Below are 14543 nucleotides of genomic sequence, written 5' to 3'. Positions count from 1 at the left end.
TTATATACATAAAATCAGTAGAAATATTACAAATTGCCAATTTTATATTAGGTGTACTTACTACTACGAGGTCTATCTGGGTGTATGATAAAATCTAAGATATTTATGGCATTCAGTTAACCCTATTCATACTAGGCTTTTAGGGGCGGTTCAGAACTAGGGGGGGGGGCTTTTCCGGTACCACCCCTTAACTTTTGATCTAGTGGGTCTTTTTGGATGAAATTTGGCACACAAGCTCCTTGTCACGTAAGGTAACTTTTGACAATTTTTTTTTTTGATGACGTCACTCATCATGCCCAAAGTGAGCAAAAACCGAAATTTTCCATTGTTCTTATAAATAGCTATTGTATTCTAACAAAGGCTTTAGAAAAAAGTTGTCTGAGTTTAAAATGCTTATTTTATCCTAAATATTCAATAAATTACGGTTTAAACGATATATTTGACATTCAAAATAAATTTGTATTGGAAAAGTGTCAATTTTTGTGACACCTTACTGTCAGAAATGTCATCATGCTCAAGGTGTGAAAATATTTAGGTGTCAATTTTTTTTTATTTTGAAGCAAAATAAAAGTTAGGAATTTACAGAAAATTTCACGGCAAAAGCTCTATTATTTCAGGAGCTATTACCAATAGTTTGACCTCCGAACAGAAAGAGCCCCCCCCCCTAGTACGAATAGGGTTAAACAAGTGGTTAAACAAAAAACTGATAACACTCTAAGCACCAGGCGTACCAAAATGCCTCGTAAGAAAACTTCTTTTGCCTGTTCAGATTTAAAATTCATAAAACTTTTTGCTCAATTAAAAAAGTAAAAATTTTGAGGAATTAACTTGTACTTTTGCTGAAAAAATTAGGTGTTTTTTTTTCAAATGGCCAAAGATTTTCTAAATTAAAATTGTGAAATGTTGTTGAAATGTGGTATTAAACAGGTTTCATTTCAGAAATTGTAAAATTGAAAAAGATGATGCACACACATGATTTAGGTCTTTGAAATACTGTAATTTATTGCTTTGTGAAAAAAAGACTGATCAAATTGTGTACACTTTTATCAAATTAATTTGATTAAATTCTACAGCATGGAGATTTATCCTGTAAACATTAAAAAAAATTGTACATAAAATTAGTAAATCAATAAAATTCAGCTAAAATATGTTTGAACTAATTTCTAGATAGCTAAGCCCTTTCTTAACCGAAATCCCACCTCAAAATTAAAGTAAAATTTAAATACATTCTGCAGAATGTCAGCACTGTTGTTTTGGACTCCAATATATTTCTAAAGCTTTTGAAATTAATCTTTGTTTCAGTCTAATAAATTAAAATCATCCTAATTACAGTAGAAAAAAGTTTTCATTACCAAAAATAACATAAGTAAAATCCAATCAAAATTTTTGAAAAAAAAATTCTAAATAAAAATTGATTTTTGCCACTACATTCCAGAGTCACTGCCAATTTATGTTCACATACAAATTTTGGTCATTGTGCAGCTATGACCTTACCATCGCTGGGAGTGTCAATATTGTCAGCAAACAAAATAACAAAAAAGCTGACCATCATTCCATTTCAGTCCATCATTCCATTTCAGTCTTTCATGTGTATTTTCCAATATTTTAACAAAGTTTGACCAATCTGACTTAAAGTATATTCAGGAAAGTCATATATAATATACCAAACTATCACATGTTCAATTTAGAAATTCATTTCCAAATAAGTCCTGTCATTATAATGTCATGATTTAAAGAAATGCATATCGATTTTTTTCTGCGTGTGTGAGAGATTTAATAACAAACTTTCTTAAAAGCTTTGCTTTTTATTAGAATTTGACCAGTTGATTAACGACATTGATTTAGATCAATCCAGCTGGGGAGTAACGTCAAACATCATAACGTATGATTTATCGTAAATACAGGTAATTCATCTTTCTTGACATCAGTTTCTCTCATCTGCTCCTCTTACAATACATACAAATCCCGTTCAATGAATAAATGTTAGTCGTGGATACAACCATTTTCTGTTGTTGACACCACAGAATGAGAATCCTAAAAATGTAAAAAAATGTACTCTCTTTAAAAAAGCAATTTTGACAAGGTATACCTTGGTATAGCTATATTTAATTTTCTATACATTTGAGTGAAGGACAGTGAAGGTAGTAGGGTAGTAGTTCTTCGAACGCACATTTGCTAAATTGTTTCCTGTACTATCAGTAATGTATAAGAGGGAAGATTTGTGAAAATCAAAAAAAAATTGATAATTTTAGTTAGAGAGTCAGTATGAAGAAACCTCATCAGCCTGTCAGCATTCTCATTCCAACAACATACTTTTCCCTCTCATTTCATCAGTCCATCACAAACTGCCATATAAACAAAACTCAACATTCTCACAAAAGTTGTCTTTTTGATTTCCAAAACATTCGTCTAAAGCGTTCACTTCCACAATAATTTATGTAATTGCAATTTCGGTCAGTCCACAGTCGGCTTCAACATATGCACGTGTTTTTATTTACGTGACCGATGTGCCTAGTAAAACAATCTGGGGGTAAGTGGCGAAGGAACACAGCAGATTATTTGTAAAGTAAAGAAATATCTTTTGGCATTGACAATCAAATATAATATATTATATTATATATCCCTAATTCAAATATAAAAATTCATTTTTCATTCGCGAAAAATAAAAATAAGAAAATAATGAATTAATATTACATACTAAGACGCCCCCGTCTTTTACTCTCGTTTAATTCCCGATCTCGGAACGTGCAAAACGCCCGTCCCCGCCCAATATCCACCCAATCAGCTTAAATTCACTTTTTTATTGTCCTTTGACTTTCAAAAAATAGTATTTAAAAATTATGAATTTATAATAATTACAAAAACAAAAAAATTGATACTTCATTAGTGAAATATTCAATAAATTCCAAGTTTCAATTTTTAGTGGGCGTTTTTCTAGCGCTTTGTTTATCGCGCAATTTTTGCGTCACACAAACTTTCTCGACCGCTCGTAATAATTATGCATTGCCAAACTGGTTCTCCATTGTCAAGTCAGGATCGATGGTGACGTCACCTAAGCATAAAAAAGAAAGGATTTAGTCAGTTTTATGCATATATTAATTTGCGAGATATTCTATTCGCCGCGCGAGCGCATTTTTCATAGACTAGTCAGAATACTTTCTTTTACTCGCGAGATTGATGGTAACTTTTCATCTTCGTTATTTTTAAAATGAAGCACAGCCGAAAAAAAACGATGCTTCAGAAAGTTGCGTATTTCCAGTGAGTAAACGATTCTGACAATTAACAAAATTGATGATGATGATTTTTTTTCGGTCAGGCAAATGTCTCGTATTGGGGGTTCTAGTCTTGACCCCTAAGCCTACGCGAGATTGAAGCGTTTGGGTAAACGAGACAAAACTCCAAAAAAGCTGGTGTTTTGAAGTGCTTCCGTGCCATCGAAATATCGCGGTTTGTGACGCACTGTTCATAGAAAAAAGAAATAAACATCCAACTCCTACCTTTATATTTGGATGTGAATCTGTATTTAAAAGATTTCTTCCAATAGATGTTGTCAATATTTTGATGAAAAAGCTTGAATGTCAAAAATTTCCACTTCACACTGATTGTGGCAGAGTGCTTTCGAAAAAGATTGTTTTTTTGCCCGACATTCATACAAATCACAACAACTGGGTTATCGAGACCTCGACTTTTTCTGACGCAATATCACGTGAACAGAACGTGATCATCCTATTTATTTGAAACAATGAAAACTACGCGCATATATGAGGAGCTCTCCGTCCAGTCGTTAGAAGTTCATGATAGTAGCAATAAACGAGGTAATATTGCGTTGTCAAGGTAAACGAATCCTCATTCATAAAAAGCTTAAAGGGAAAATAAGAAACATGAAATTAGATGATATGGCGGTCATCGAAAAAATGCTTTGTTCACGTCGCAATGGGTGTTAAAAATGCATGCGGGCAAACGGGTGGTCAAAAACATTCCCGGTTTTTTTTATCACGCCAGTAACTCAGGGGCGGGTGGTAACGCGAGCAAAACAATTTTTCGATGGTCGTCAGAGCAATTGAGAAAAAAGCTATACTTTAAAAGAACATTTGTTGCTTTTCCCAGATTTTTTTTGCGGGCGGGCGGGTGACGCGAATAGAACAATTTTTTGATGACCGCCTATATATTATGATGAGTGTACTGAAATTTCCTCAAAAATAGTTCACAAAAGTTTCTTTCAATCTTTGATAATAATTTCCCAAATAGTGCCTGAAAGTATCAATAAGAACACAGGCTAAACATAAAAGATTAATAAAACCAAGGCTTATAAAAGTACACAAAGAAAAAAATATTTGTACTTACTGTCGAAGTACCATAACACAGATCTTTTAAGCATTTTGTTGGGAGTAGAGTATGTTGAATGACGATTGTCGAATAAATTTAGTTACAGTGGAATTTCGTTGCCAATTCAACCGCCAACATACAATAATCACTTTTGTCCATATTCTAAGACAGAAGACAGATTGTAATTTGACTGTCAGCAAATTCACTGATTGGTATATGTCTATATCTTGCTTAATCCGAAAGTCAAAAGTAAATTGTGTCAAGTATTTTGATTGCAGCGCTTGAATTTATTAAAAAAACTTCCAGAAACTTCTTCATTCCATTTCCTGCATGTTGACCAATCGGGCAAAATTCTACAAGCGGAATAGAATCTACTGTCGAAAGCTGAGTAAAATGCCCGCGGCGCCTGCTATTATAAAGAAAAAGTTTTTAGGCTAGCAACTGCCGTCCCGGAAACATTTACGGAAGAGACTAACTACGGGTAGGCTTGCGCGACAAAACAAAACGCGCAAAGATTCGAAATTCCAGTCCAATATCTATGCGTGAAACTATGAGTGCCTCCTCGTCGCTGCGCTCCTGCGGCCGGGGGCAATAAACCAGTGTATTCATCCATCATAAATCTCTTTGTTTAACTTTGATAGATTTAATTAAGTAAACTTTCCAGTGTGAACGCGCCCTATGTTTCAGCATGAACATATAAACGACTGGACATCCATCTCCTTTGTCTTTTTGAAGATAACACATCTAGCTTCGTTGCCGCCTCGTTCAAAGCATAAAATGAAACAATAGATTTTGATGATATACCACTTGGGAATACCTTGCTAACAACGTCAAAACTTCGACAAAAGTCTCTGTTGTTCTACTCACTGGGCGAAATCTTGTCTTTCTATTTTCGAAAGATGTTGAGAAGATCAACTTTCAACAAATTTTCAAAATTTTCGAAAGATGAAGTTTCAAATTTGTTGAAAGATATTGGAAGCTCATCTTTCGATGTCTTTCGACTTTTAGGAAGATGAACTTCTCTATTTTTCCAAGATTTGGAAAGACGAACTTACAAGTTTGTTGAATTTTGTTGAAAATTAATCTTCCAACAACTTTCTATTTTTCGAAAGACGAACTTCTCTGTATTTCAAAAGTTTTGAAATATGAACTTTCAATTTTTCAAAAAGATGTCGAAAAGTCGTTTATCGACGTCTTTCAACTTTTCGAAAGATGAACTTCTCTGTATTTCAAAAGTTTCGAAATTTCCAACTTTTACACTTTTACGTTTAATGTTTAATGTTTAATATTTTTTAAATACACGCTTTTTTATAGGAACAATTTTAAAAGAACACGAGTTTGCTGATTTTAATGGGTTTTAAGAGATTTTAAGCCATTTTAATTTCTTGAGGAAAAAAACTAATCGTAAGAACATTTAAGCCTAAAAACCTCGAAAAATTATGAACAGTCCAGACAGCCCAGCCTGAGCCAAAATTTTCTTATAAAAAAAGCAAAAATTTCGACGCTCGTATTTCGACGTCTTTCAACTTCTCGAAAGATGAACTTCTCTTGGTTTTTCTATGTTGCTGAAAGAAGGACGCGCCAGAACGTTTACGAACCAAAGTCCGCACTGATGAATACCGGGGATCAAAAAGACTATTTGAAGCATACTTTTTGACGTTTAAAACACAAGAAGATACTAAAATATCTAAATTTCTTGTAAAATGAGATAATTCTAAGTGTATTACATACACAGTTTATGGTTAAATACTGTAAATATAATATCTACATTATTGGAAATACTTTTGCAAACCCCCGGAAAAAAAACTTACATTATTTTATGATTTATGATTGCCGGCAAAATTTCTTTTTGTAATTTTGAAACTGGAAGCTGTAGAGTGGAAGGCAGTGTGTGTGTGTGTGTGTGTGTGTGTGTGTTAGCGAATCCTACATACCAAGGACCTGTGTGTGTTGTAACCGTTAAAGTGAGGACCTCTCGCAAAGTGAGGACCTGAGATCAGGTCCTCACTTTGTAACTTTTTTAAAAATGAATTTAAACCTCATTTTAGGGGTAAATAAGACAATTTTTGTTATTACTTTAATTTTTAGGTTAGGTCCTTAGTATGCTGGTTTGGACACAAATTGTGTCAATTCTTATTTTTGCTAATTTTTAGGTAGAAGGCTCCTTTTTAATCATATTTAACTCAAAATAGTTGATCTATAATTCTAATCAATCATCAGTAAATAATATATCAAAATTAATGATTTCGCTTGTTCAGTCCTTCTTTGTGAGGACGTCCTCACATTGTAGGCTTGAACAAGCGATGTGTTATCAAGTCCTCAGAATGCAGGTTTATGTCAAAGGTGTGTCATAGGTCCTCGGAATGCAGGTTAAAATCAAACGTGTGTCACGAGTCCTCAGAATGCAGGTTTGTGTCAAAGGTGTGTATCATAAGTCCTCGGAATGCAGGTTCATGTTAAAAGGTGTGTCATAAGTCCTCGGAGTCGGAATGCTAACTTGATAACAGCTGTTCATAATTTTCTTTTTTTATTGAGTAGAAACAATATATTTCCCAGGGTCACAGTTGACGAATTGGTCTTAAAAAACGGTAGATAAAATAGATAAAAATGTACATTGTCAGAACAAAAATATATCAATAAAAATCAAAGATAGAATCAATAATTATCCGGGTTCGAATTCAATTCGAGATTTTGGACATAACGTCTTAGAGATCATCTTTCTGGATAGTGCCAAACAATATTCTCCTTGTACCAGGGGTGTCTTGTCCCACGCACACAACTTATCAGCGATTTCATGATCGAAAAGTTCACTTTGCCTCTGACCCATTAAGGCAACCAAACTGGTGTTTGTTTTTCTCTTGTCTGCAAGCAGATCTGTCAGTCTCTTAAACACCATTCTCTCTTGAGCACCTTGGGGCTAAATGATCCTTGCTCGATTTCTAAAACTCTCCCGTTATAGTGACGTTTCTTTTCACGTTTGTTGATTTCGTATTTCTTCTTGGTAGTCAAATTGTCATACCTCCGGGTGGTTGGGTTAAACACCCTCTTATGTCGAAGAATGCCCTTTGGCGTGTGACCTGAGTTGCGAGCTGAGATATTGAGTCGAGCCTCTGATGTAGCGTTTGCTGTACGTTCGTGTAAGTTTTCCTCAGAGAGTTCATTCAGCTAGGGTTCTGTTTTAACGTCGTGGCACGCACTTCGGACATTAGTTTGGCGGTAACGTTGTGTAGTGCGTTACGCCTCTGGGTAACAAATCCTCCCTTTTTGCAGGAGAGGGTTAAAATTTGCACTGCAGGGACATTTTTCTGGGAGACGTGACAATTGATACCCGTAGCGAATTCTAATCAGGACCCAGAATGATTGTCTATCTAGACAGTACTTTAGGCGTACAAACTTTTGCGAACAGAAACTTTCGCGATTTTCGCGAATTTTGGCCCTTTTCGCGAAAGTAAATGTATTTAAAAATTCTAGGAAAGGCCATTCGCGAAAGTTAATGCTCGCGAAAAATCCTTGACAGAATAGAAAATTTGTAAAACTTCAAACTGTGAATAAAATGCAACTTTATGCCACTTTTTAGCCTGCTAAAACACTTTTTAGCCTGCTAAAAGACTAATAAGTCAAAGGACAAATGTTTGAAAGCCAATCCAAGAAGTATTTGTCCCTCTAAGCTTTTTTTTCATGTGAAAATTCTCAATTTTATGTCTTGATTCGCGAAAGTTTATGCTCGCGAAAAATATTTTTCCGTTAAATTCGCAAAAGTAAATGTCGTGAGTTTCACGATTTTTCGTCCTCGCGAAAGTTTCTGCTCGCGAAAGTTTGTACGCCTAAAGTAGCCTTCTTCTTGGATCGGGAGAGTAGATAACCATATCGAGGCCCCACTTTCGTTGTTCAGATCGATCAGCGCTTTTGTTTCTACTTTGAAATTTCGTTTGAATCTTTAATGTCTCTCAGCTTCCGCTCGATCAGCTCCTTCTTTCTTTGTTTAATGTTTGATTTCGCAGTTTTGACTTTTCGTTCGGTTTTCTGGCTCCCCGCGCGTCTTGATCGCGATTATGTCCTTTTATAGGGCTTCGATTACTCAACAGGAATTTTGGAATTCAATATCTGATTGTTCGCTAGAAATTAGGCTACCAAGGCCACCTTTGCTAGGTGGGAGAGAGAGAATAGATTTCGTTCTACTTCGGTCGGAATAATACCATTAGTAACCGCTGGGATAAACTCTGTCAAAATAATCTCGACTACTCTCTCAAGGTCGAACAAAAATATCTGAAATCGTCCTCAAAGAGTAGTTTAATTTGTGATTATATCCAGCAGTAAAACGTGTGTAAGCTTCCCGAGGAGCGAAATTAGCTATTTTCAAGAGAACTTTCAGTACTTTCAACTTTTTCCGTCATGAATTCTTCACGATACTCAGGGGGCATCAAGGTTTACTTCGGTGTCACAAAGAACTTGGCCAGTTCCTTAATTTTTCCAGCACCAAAGAGGTCGTCAGCATACCCAGCTCTTCGGTAGAATCCTGACTATACGTGTTTGATGATCAATGGGATTGTTTCCATAGCGTTAACGAACATAGCTATGGGATCTCCCTGGGCTGTGCCTTCTTTTGATTCTAGCTCCTTCCCCCAAAAACAAATGATCGAGATGGAGACTGAAAGCAGTTCTGAACAAAAGTTGAGAGTGGGGGCAGATTACTTTGACAGCGTTACCTTAATGTTGTGCAAAAAATGTTTCTATTGACAGCGTTGAAGGCATTTGCAGCGTCAATCAATAAAACTGCTTCGGATTCACCCTGTTCATAACGCATGGCATCCTCCTGAGTACTTCACCAACCCCAATAGGACGCAAACCTGGGTTCTGTCCAGAGGGATCAGATAAGATGCCATAAGGCTTTCAAGAAAATTCGATGAGTGGTTTTCAGAACAAACTGTTTTTGCAAAGTTTGAAATAGTTGTTCTATCGCCATCCATCTCCGTCCAATCCTGATGGTCCAGGTACAGAGGTTCTGATAATGTCTGTCGAACAGAAGCTTTTGGGGGTTTGTTATGACATCAACTTCAAGAGGTTCAGGGTGTTTTTGTTTTAACAGTTGTAAGGTTTCATCATGCTCCATGTTGTCTGTTAAAAGTTTTATGGCCCATTTTTGTAACCTTTATTAATTCCTTCAATATTTCCTCAATATATTTTGGTGTTTGTAATCGATTGAGAAGGTGACGTTTCTATATAGGCACTTTTTCATATGATTCGTTTTTCCAACTTTTGCTTCCTTCTTGCTCAGGGGTTTTTGTAGACATCAATTAATGTTATGAAAGACAACCGACAATAACAGACAAGATCAGAAGTAACAGTGCAAGGGTGACAGGGACGGTAAACCTCTGAAGGTGCTTGAAAATTAAACATCTGAGGAAAATAATCCTCCCGCGGAAAATTCTACAACAAGAATCTTGTTATGCGCCGGAAGCTCAAAAACTGATACGGTGCCCTATTCATTCACAACTTTGTTGTCATTCCTAGTCCTTTTAGACGAACGTGGTCCTTACGATTTCGTCAGATTGTTATGGAAAGCAATCACAATTACCCAGGTTATGGAATGTTATGTTCTCAAGAGGACAACCCCGGTACACATTTGTCACCGCGGGAAATAGAGAAATACACTGGAATTAAGAGATCATCAGTTGTCAGAGTGGTAAAGAGATGGCTCAAGCAGATTTTTTCAAAAAAATTTTGTTGGCTCAAAAACGCATGTTTATCTATAAGAATCACTATTAATAAGCATACATCAATGTTCATAGCCAAATTACTCAATTTTTTGATGAGATGGAAATTTTTTTTCCCACAAATTCTTGAATATGAAAGAATATTTCAAGAGCATGAAATTTTGGTTTCTTAACGTTTTTTTTATAAGAAACAAACGACTAATTTTAATAGATCGTCACTATTTGTGTTCTAAATTCAAATATAACAATTTACTATAACGGAGGTAATTTGTTTTATCATTTCCCGGGATATTCTTCACCGGGTCACGGAGGGTAGACTCGTTCTTCGTATCATTCTGACGTATACGTCAAATTTGATATGACGGAGGTAATTTGAGTTACCATTTCGGTGAATATCCTTTGTATTTTATCCCCTAAATATTTTGGTGTCGCGCGACTCGGAGATTCGAAACGTTTTTCCCCTCTCCCTGCCTTATAGAGAGTCGAAAGGATAGATAGTTAAAGGTACGCACACACGATAGCAAAACTGCTTCGCTCATAAATTTTTTGACGTTAATTTCTCATCATTTTCCTGCAATAGAAAAATTGTACTATTTCTTAAAAAACTTGTAGTTGTCTCAATTCTGATCCTTTAAGCCCAGTTTTTTGCACGAAGTTTCGAATATGTCTAATTGTTTAATTGTGCAAATTTTAGTAGACCTACATACAAAACTTTTTGTGTAATTTAAAAAATAATTTTTGACATGTTTTTTCTGGACCACCCGGTAAGTCTTCACACCCCTGTGTCAGTCTGAAACCACAAACTCGCCAGCGTCAATCTCAACCCTGGCCCCAATCCCAATACAAAGACCCCAACACGAACCCACAATTCCCGTCACAACACCAAATTCCACATTTACCTTATAATAAAGAATAATAATTTACACATCATTGGAAAGCTACCCTTTTTATTTCGATCATGAAGGGTAGTTTTAGCATTCTGAAATGAGATGCTACATCAATCTTTCTGTTCCTTTCAGGTCGGTTTACACATTCGATGTCAAGTACCTTTTACACGGGGATCAAGAAAGCAACAACGGGATCAATCTAGGCTGCACACATCCCCTCTGATAAGTTTTGATATAGGGGATGCGAATCAGGCTCACAAAACCGTTCCGAACTTAGCAAAAAATCTGCTAACCAAAAAAAGAGTTGAATGATAGAGAACTTTGATTGACAGTTTGTCGTCTTTTGTTATCTTGAGAGTTTTGTTTGCTAATTCAATTAATTTCGATAAACAAAAAGAAAGAGAGGAGAAAGAGAGATTTCTAGCCATATGTTCTTTTTATTTGAATCTTTATTTGATTTCTATTTACTTCATCAAATAACTCAAACAATACACATCGAGTTTTTTGAAAAATACAAGTCGCCAAAATTCTGCAAAATACATAGCTATTCGGTAATTTTCTCGGAAGCGATATTAGAGCCTGATTCGCATCCCCTATATCAAAACTAATTTGGGGATGCATGCAGCCTAGGATCAATCATGTGTTTTAATTCAACTGAAGAATTTGGTGTGTCTTGGAATGCGGATTTTATTTATGCCCGCAAATTTTCATTTATGGCCCCGCCAGTCGAAGACTGACTAAAGGGCCATATATAATGAAAAATTAAGGGCATTAATAATAATAATAATAATAATGTTATTTTATCAATAAAATAGTTCACAGTCTAAATATCCAGGCTAGTTATGTTATCAAACAATCAGAAACGACAAATTAAGATTTTTCTCAGTATAATTAGATATATTTTAAGAAAACCTGCTTATGACGTCATAATTGATGACGTCATAAATACGAAAAGTTGAATATCTCAAGAAATATAAACCAAAACTTTATGAAATTTGGACCAGTGATAAAAGTTTAATAAAGTATTTCCCAAAATTGATGACGACAGCAAAAATTGCAGAAATTCGAATTTTTGCAATAAAATGCTGATATCAGCTAGTTTTCATTTTTTTTAAAAAGATTTCTCCTCCTCTTGATGAGTTCTATCATTGGTTAAAATTTCATAACGTTTCGAGCATTAGTTCTTGAGATATTCAACTTTTTTAAATTATGACGTCATGAATAATCGGAATATCAGATAAGCGCAGCTGGCACACAACGTTGTTTCAACGTTCATATAACGTTAGGAACGTTAGGCGAACGTTGAAAAAACGTTGTGTGTCAGCTGGGAGTGTAGTGAAAACTTGTTGAATATTGAGGTTAATAAGGGCTGCAAGGTTTTCTTTTTGTTATTCGAATCAAGCTACCCGAGTCAGTTATTTTCAATAAGCTACGCGTGTTTGAAATGTGATTACATAATATTTTTTTAAACCCAAGACCAGGGCTGAAACTCGTCAAATAACATCCAAATAAATACGGCGATGATATTCGCCCAGGGAGCGAGGGTGTAAAAAGTAAAGAGTAAAAGCAGGATGAAAATAAATGAATTCTGTTAACTTCTGTTAAAATTCTGTTAAAATATTAAATATTAAACAATTTAATTGGGAACGCTAAATATTAAAAGGCTCTGACCAACAAATAGTTCTTAAAATAAATAAATAATTACTTTTGTAGATTAAGATCACAGGGTGGGTTTACATCTGTAGATTCTTTGATAAAGACAAGGTACGTAACGAGGGGAAGATCGATTTGGAAAAAAAGATTGAGCATGAGATTCATTTTAAATGAGTAGAAAATTGAATTTTTAAAAATCAAACTACAGTATTCGATGCGTAAGTCGAATGGATACATGCCTTTTGATATAAGAATAGTGTACTTTGGCTGAGGGTCAAGTATCTTTAAAAAATTGCCGAAATTGAGGGTGAAATATTCTTAATGTACTTAAACAAGCATAAAAATGACCTATTCGTAAATTTCATGTTATTTAGCGCATATTTTAAGCTAAAATTATATTTCTACCTTAAAGTTTCAATTCAAGTCGTACAAAAAATCCAGTTATTTTTGTTACCAAGTAGAAAATGACTACCCTCTGTGAAACTCACTCTGGAGGTATTCTTACGATTTGGCCAATTTTCACCCTGATATTCTTGAAGAAGGTATTCTTAGAAAAAAAAGCGTGTAGAGAAAAAAATTGTGTTCCGTGATAAAATCTCAACCAATGAGAAAGCTTAGGATGTAAACCCACCCGCAACAATTATCATTATGTCAAAATGTCAACAATTTAAAATAAAAGTACACTACCTTCTCACAGACCGGTAGAATTTTTATTCTCATATTTTCTATAGCTGGAGATTTCAATTTTTTGTTTTGAAGTCAGAAAATTCAGTGGGGCTAGGAAAAATAGAATAATATTTTTCAGGGAGGATTGGTTCATTTGATTATTTTCAGTAGGGCAAAGATTGAAGGATAATTTTCCACCGGGGACGATATTTCGGCCAATTTTCCCAATGGGAAGGGGCCCACTGGGTCTGTGAGAAGGGGGTGTATAAACAAGCAAAAACTGATTGGGCTCAAAAGATTATAAAGTGCCTCAAACTAACAACATTGAAAGTAAATATTTAAACTAACAGCTGCTATTAAATTAAATTTTGGCTAAAAGTATTATTTACTCAAAATACCCCTGAAACATCTCCAAATTAGTCTTTTATCGGGCCCATATTCAAAGCTTTCTAATCAAGAATTTCGAGGGCTAAATCACTCGAAAAACTATCGTACACCTCTACAAAAAGTCAAAAAAAAAGTCAAGAAAGTCAAAAAAAAAGTCAAAAGGTCAAAGAAAAAGTCAAAAAGTCTAAAATAAAGTCAAAAAGTCAAAGAAAAAGTCAAAATTCTTAGAAAAAAGTCAGAAAGTTAAATAAAAGTCAGAAAAAAGTAATGAAAAAGTCAAAAAGTTTCTTGAATGGGCGGATGGGTGGAGCAAAATTTATGGGTGGTTGGCATTTTTGGACAGATTTGGGCGGAAGATGTTGGGCGCCCGAAGGCGGTGGGTGTTTTTGTCGGAAAAAATTCAAAAAGTCAAATGAAAGTCAAAAAGTCAAAAAGTATCGTACACCTTTTTCCAAGTGATTTACCCTTCGAAGAATTTGTTGTGAAGAAAAATAAAAGAGAAATTCTCAAAACTATCCACCAAGAATAAACTGGCAAAAACAGAATTTATCCGTGCATAGAAAGTGTAATAATTCAATTCTCTTTTTAACTTCAATCAACTCTTTTTAAAAGAAAAGAAAGTTGAAAAATTTTGAAGTTCTTTTTCAAATTTGCGAGAAAAAAAAGATGTTTTACCTAAAATTAATACTTTCGTATTTCGATGCACTGAATCTGAAAATTTAAAAGTCAATGAAAAAAAAGATTTTACTTTATTTAGCTTAAGGTGGCACATGGGGAAAAACCTCAATTTCAAAGTTGAGCTGAAAAGACTTCCTGTAAGTAGAACTTGCTTTTGGGGAATTTTTATGGTCATTGGGGAATTTCCCTGCCAACCACAAGCAGTTATTTGCCGTGCAGATATTAAATGAAA

Source organism: Clytia hemisphaerica, unplaced genomic scaffold (assembly GCF_902728285.1).
Source record: "Clytia hemisphaerica strain Z4C2 unplaced genomic scaffold, Clytia hemisphaerica genome assembly, whole genome shotgun sequence".
Taxonomy (NCBI): domain Eukaryota; kingdom Metazoa; phylum Cnidaria; class Hydrozoa; order Leptothecata; family Clytiidae; genus Clytia; species Clytia hemisphaerica.
This window is presented reverse-complemented; position numbering follows the sequence as displayed.